This window comes from Phoxinus phoxinus, assembly GCF_949152265.1.
Source record: "Phoxinus phoxinus genome assembly, chromosome: 21".
NCBI lineage: Eukaryota > Metazoa > Chordata > Actinopteri > Cypriniformes > Leuciscidae > Phoxinus > Phoxinus phoxinus.
Genome location: NC_136896.1, coordinates 30333720 through 30340399, shown reverse-complemented (window position 1 = coordinate 30340399; position 6680 = coordinate 30333720). Strand labels below are relative to the sequence as shown.

The 6680-nt window shown below is 36.8% G+C and overlaps 1 protein-coding gene across 1 annotated transcript in view; it reads left to right on the top strand.

Annotated features, from left to right (window-relative positions):
* Positions 1 to 1915, top strand: part of rab26 (RAB26, member RAS oncogene family) — a 95593-nt gene extending 93678 nt beyond the window's left edge. The window contains exon 9 of the mRNA XM_079595356.1: positions 1 to 1915. This exon is cut by the window's left edge and continues 326 nt beyond it. The gene's annotated coding sequence lies outside the window, so the exon portion shown is untranslated.
* Positions 1916 to 6680: the final 4765 nt, after the last annotated feature.

The following is a 6680-nucleotide window of genomic DNA, read 5'->3' as shown; positions in this document are numbered from 1 at the left end:
CAGCTTCTGTGAGTGTGTTCATCAGATCTCCACGTTTGCTTCAGTGTGTCGTATCATCATGGCTTTACTGTGGCAGACTCACCTTCACACACTCACCTCTGGTGTGTGTTATGAGATAAACACACAGAACTGTGAGCGTAACTGTTCTCATTCAGGCAAAATGAGTCCAGATGCACTTGCTACACATTTAAATATGTGTGGAAAAGTACAATTACATTAGGGAAGTTATGCATTTTTTTCTTGTAAATGTTATTCTATTATTTTCTTGTTTTGTTTCTCACTTAGAACTCTGCTAATTATATTTAAGGCTGAATTTTTCTGTTTTTAAAGCATAGTTTTAAACCAGACTTTCTCTATTTGTACAAACCATCACACATTACTCTAAGAACTTGTTTCCGCCACAGAATAAAACATTTAAAAAGATAATTGCAACTTTTTATCTCACAATTGTGTTAAAAAAAAAAAATTATGAGTTAGAAAGTCCAAATAAAGTCGCATTTGCAAGTTATAAAGTCAGAATTGCGAGAAATAAACTTGCAATTTTTACTTTTTTTCCGCAGAATATCATGTTTATATCGTGCAATTCTGACTTTATATCTCCCAAATGTGTGTTATAAAGTCAGAATTGTGAAATATAAATATAAAAAAGTCAAAATTGCAAGTTTATTTCTCGCAATTATGACTATATAACTTGCAAATGCGACTTTATTTCACACAACTCTGAGATAAAAAGTCAGAATTGTGAGATTTAAACTCGCAATTGTCAGAAAAAAAGTCAGAAATGTGAGATAAAAAGTTGTAATTACCTTATCTATTTTTGATTCTGTGGCGGAAACAAGCTTCCATAATAAACAGATCAAGTTAGTGATCTGTGAAGTTAGTCAAAAGAAGTGCTCATCCATATACACATTAGGCTCTTTACACTTTCAGAAACACACACACACACACACACACACACACACACACTACATAATCATATTCTCGGTTGCTCTTTATTCTACAGTCCTGTTCTGCATGCACTATTTGCACTTATTACAGTAATTACAATAACTGAGTAATAACTATAACCTTGAATCTAAACCTAACCGTAACCCTGTTGTTCCCTTACATATACAGTGACTTTACTGGTAATATACGGTAACTAGGGTTAGGTTTAGGGGAGATTCAGGGTTATTACTGTAATAAGTACACAGTGCATGCAGAACAGGACTGTCAAATAAAGTGCTACTATATTCTCTCATCTCTGTTATTTGTCAATGTCTTTTCATAAAATACAAACTAATAGGAAATCTGAATGTATGTAATGTACATATGAAAAATATCATATGGCGCTTAGTTTGCATAATACATGATTGATGTTTAGTTGAATGCCTTACATTTTTTGTCCTGTTCGCTAAATATATAGAAAGCTTTAACTAGAAATGAGTTGCTTTAAGTGATGTTCAGGATGTGCCAGAATTTAACGGTTTGATGTTATGTCAAGATACTATGCGTACTGTATATCTGTATATCGTGCTGTACAAATATTTCATTTTGACCTGGAGAGTACTATGCCTTTTGCACTTTTGTTCTCGTTGTTTTAATGTTTTTGTTCTTATTTTTTATATCATATCGGGAATAATGAAAGATCAGTATTTAGCCTGACATTAATATTTTGTTGTTCTGAAAATTTGTACTGACTGATGTGCCATTTTTAGCTGCTTAGAGAATTTAGACCACCAATCAACTACTGTAAATATAAGATAAACTCAGTTTATTCCCCCCTGTATGAAGAAATTACATGAACAAAGTAAAATCACAGAAATGACAAGCATTGATATATAACTTTTTTCTATTGACCTCCACGTTGTTGTTGTTTTTTCCCAAGGTTTTTATGTAACGTGTATTGTATTCCCAACAATAAAGTTGAATTCTGAATTGAAGTTTCATTAATATGATCTAACAGCGACACCTCGTGGACACAACATCATATTGCTTCACGTTCCTTAAGAAATGAACATGGAAACCAAAGTTCCTCCAGCATTGCCATTATTATACTTAAGTATTGCCTGTTTCTAAATTATGCTTTTATTGTTAACAGATTTCACAGATAGAAGTGTGATATCAAGTATATATGAATGTGTTTATCCAAAGCCAATAACAATGAAGAGAACAAATACAATCCGAAATAATTAATCCAAGCAATTACTCTCATTTTATGAAATTCCATAATCAGTTAGCAGGTTAAATATGATAAACATGGAGATCATGTTATCTTGAACAGCATTGGCAGGTTCCTTCCTTTTAGTCATTTACAAAACGTACGAAATTTATTTAGCAATTTATTTGGCCTATAGATATAAGTACAGTATAACATATAGTTTTCTGCATTCGTAATTTATTTTGTTCAAAATTAACTAAATGTAGATAATGATTCAATGCATTATCAATGCCTTTTCCAAAACATCGTTTTGTTTCACCCTGATTCGCTATGGTACGCCTTTTAAAAGTGTTCATATTATAGACTGGGCCCGGGCGGGATGGTTTTAGCGGGAAATTGCGTTCACGCGTCACTCGCCCGTGCGTGTCGTCATATCCGTAAATAGAGAGAAGTTGCTTCGGCTGTATAAGTTAAAAAGAGCCTTGTGGAAAGACAGAAAAACAGCTCCTGACAAAGATGAGATATATTACAGCATGATAAAACACACAAGTGAAGAAAGTCTTGAAAAATTACCACTGCCTCGTCATAACAAGATGGGAAGAAGTCAGGAATCTGGAAAGAAGCAATAATTATACCAATAAAGAAGCCAGGTAAGACATTACTGATATAGTCCTGTGTAATCCGGGAAATATTAGTGAAGAAATTAAAATGGACGAATTCTGAAGAGAAGGTAGATCTGTCTAAGTTGCTAATTTTTCCCGCTCACTGTGAGAGCCGTGAATGGGCGGGGCTTAATCTAGAAATATAACGAATTATCGGTTATCGGTATTGGCCTAAATGTTTATATCGGTGCATCCCTAAATAATATGTTTAGAGGATGAAGTGAGAATAGCCCAGGTAAATATAGAGACCGTGCTGGCTGTATTGATGTTGAAAAGGCCTTTGACATGTTATGGAACGAGGGACTTTTATTAAAAATGCATTTGCTGGGTATTGGAGTAAAAACGTTTAATTGTATAATGGATTTTCTAGATGGAAGGACTATTCAGGAGAGGCATCAGAGAAATGCAGACAATACACAGCAGAAAACTGAACACCGCAATCGAGCGTATTAAACTTCTCCATTATGATTAATGATATATTTTTAAATATCACAATAGACATGGGTACATCATTGTTCTCTGATGACAGGGAATCCAGCAAGTACACTGTAAAAAAATATTTTCATGATTTGTTATCACAACTTTTTATCTTTTGTCAAATCAACTTCGATAACTAATGTGTGAAGATAACATATATTTTGAGTTTCTGTTTATTAAACCATTCTTCTTCATTGTATTAAATTTCTAATTACAACGAACTTAAAAATTTAAGGCAACAAGTAACTTGCTTTTTTAAGTTAAACCAACATTTTTTTTTTTAACAGTGTAGAAAGGCTCAATTAAAAACACAAAGCTCTTTATGAGGAAAAATAATCAGAGGCTCGGTTGAAATAAATGTTTAGGACAAGTTGGACATTTAAGGTTCCTCTATTAGCCTATACTGATTTCTGGAGGATCATGTGACTCTGAAGACTGGAGTAATGATGCTGGACATTCAGCTTTGATCACAGGAATAAATTACACTTTACTGTATATTCACATAGAAAACAGATATTTAAAATTGTAATAATATTTAACAATATTACTGTATTTTTGATCAAATAAATGCAGCCTTGGTGAGCAGAAGAAAAGTATTCAAGATTTATCAGTTTAAGTTGGAAATGTAATTAAAATATAATTATAATCAAACTATGCTCAAAATGTGGATAAATGGATTATAACTAGCCTACTACATAAATATAATATAGTACAATAAAATCCCCTAAAAATACAAAATATTAAATAAAAAATATTTTTCACGTCAAACTTTTCATTAAACATAAAGCATTCAAGCATTCAAGACCACATGTTTAAATTGGAAATGTAATTATAATTATAATGCTCAAAAAGTGAATAAATGGATTATAACTACAACATAAATAATTTTTATATTTTAAAAATTTAATATAAAAAAAATTAAATAAAGCATTTTTCTCAGCATCAGAGGATCAACGCTTCACGTTGGCAGTGATCTTGCCATAGAGAGTACATGACCCGGTGAAGACGGTACCGGTCGACTGCCCCCCCCGCGGGTCAAGCTCTCCTCTTCCTGGAGCCTCTCCTGTGGCGTGTGTGTTGGTCATGATGTTGCTGAGGCGTTCACGGTAACTCAGTTCCGGCGCAGATGTTGTGTGTGTGTGTGTTGAGGGTTCATGAGCACATGTCACGCAGAGCTTCAGGTCAGCAGGATCTCCATCGGGTCACATGACGAGGTGTGTGTTCCCTTCATACGTCAGATCCCCTTCTAGACGCTGTGTGCTCGATAGGAATGTTGTTACTGCGGGGAATTATTATTATTATTGCATTTCTGTTCATGAAGATGCCGTCCTAGATGAGCTACCATGGGAAACATTTTAATGACATATTTTATGATTTTAATTGTTGAGATGCTCCATAGAAAACATGAAGGGAATCAGAGCTCAACGACACAACGATATTCTGTTATTATTCAGACTTATGATGTTCCAGACCTGTGTGAGTCTCTTCTGTGACCGTACAGTGAAAGGACACGACCTTTGACCCTGCTATCTATCTATCTATCCATCCATCCATCCTTCGTTCTATCCATCCTTCGTTCTATCCATCCATCCATCCTTCGTTCTATCCATCCATCCATCCATCCTTCGTTCTATCCATCCATCCATCCATCCTTCGTTCTATCCATCCATCCTTCCATCCATCCATCCTTCGTTCTATCCATCCATCCATCCATCCTTCGTTCTATCCATCCATCCATCCATCCTTTGTTCTATCCATCCTTCGTTCCATCCATCCATCCATCCGTCCATCCATCCTTCGTTCCATCCATCCGTCCATCCATCCTTTGTTCTATCCATTTTTCGTTCTATCCATCCGTCCATCCGTCCATCCATCCTTCGTTATATCCATCCTTCGTTCTATCCATCCATCCATCCATCCATCCATCCATCCATCCATCCAACCATCCATCCTTCCATCCATCCATCCTTCGTTCTATCCATCCATCCTTCGTTCTATCCATCCTTCGTTCCATCCATCCATCCGTCCATCCATCCTTCGTTCCATCCATCCATCCTTCGTTCTATCCATCCTTCGTTCTATCCATCCTTCCATCCGTCCATCCATCCATCCATCCCTCCATCCTTCGTTCTATCCATCCTTCATTCTATCCATCCATCCGTCCATCCATCCTTCGTTCCATACATCCATCCATCCATCCGTCCATCCATCCTTCGTTCTGTCCATCCTTCGTTCTATCCATCCGTCCATCCATCCTTCGTTCCATCCATCCATCCTTCGTTCTATCCATCCTTCGTTCTATCCATCCTTCCATCCGTCCATCCATCTATCCATCCCTCCATCCTTCGTTCTATCCATCCATCCTTCGTTCTATCCATCCTTCGTTCCATCCATCCATCCTTCCATCCATCCATCCATCCATCCATCCATCCGTCCATCCATCCTTCGTTCCATCCATCCATCCTTCGTTCTATCCATCCTTCCATCCGTCTATCCATCCATCCATCCCTCCATCCTTCGTTCTATCCATCCTTCATTCTATCCATCCATCCGTCCATCCATCCTTCGTTCCATACATCCATCCATCCTTCGTTCTGTCCATCGTTCGTTCTATCCATCCATCCATCCGTCCATCCATCCATCCATCCCTCCATCCTTCATTCTATCCATCCATCCGTCCATCCATCTTTCGTTCCATACATCCATCCATCCTTCGTTCTATCCATCCTTCGTTCTATCCATCCGTCCATCCGTCGTTCTATCCATCCGTCCATCCGTCCATCCATCCATCCATCCATCCATCCATCCATCCTTCGTTCTATCCATCCATCCATCCATCCATCCATCCTTCGTTCTATCCATCCGTCCATCCATCCATCCATCCATCCATCCATCCATCCTTCGTTCTATCCATCCGTCCATCCGTCCATCCATCCATCATCTACAGGTGAAACTGGAAAAATTTGATTATGGCTTACAGCTTATGAAAACCTTTTCATAATATTCTAATTTTGAATTTGGTGTTTTCATAAGCTGTGCGCCATAAACATCACAATTATAACAAATAAAGGCTTGAAATATCTCACTTTGCATGTAATGAGTCTATATAATATATTAGTTTCAACTTTTAAGTTGAATTACTGAATATAAATGAACTTTTGCACCATATTCAAATTTTTCCAGTTTCACCTGTATAATGATGACGCTCATAATTCAGTTGAACACAGGAGGGCAGTGTTGCTCATAAATCTCAATTGTCCTTGAACTATTATTTCCTCTAATTTTAATCAGATCCACATATACAGTAATATAACAGATATACAGCATTAAAAAAGTACACCTGACCGTGTGTGTGTGTGTGTTTGTGTCTGTCTCTGTCTCTCTCTCTCTCTGTGTGTGTG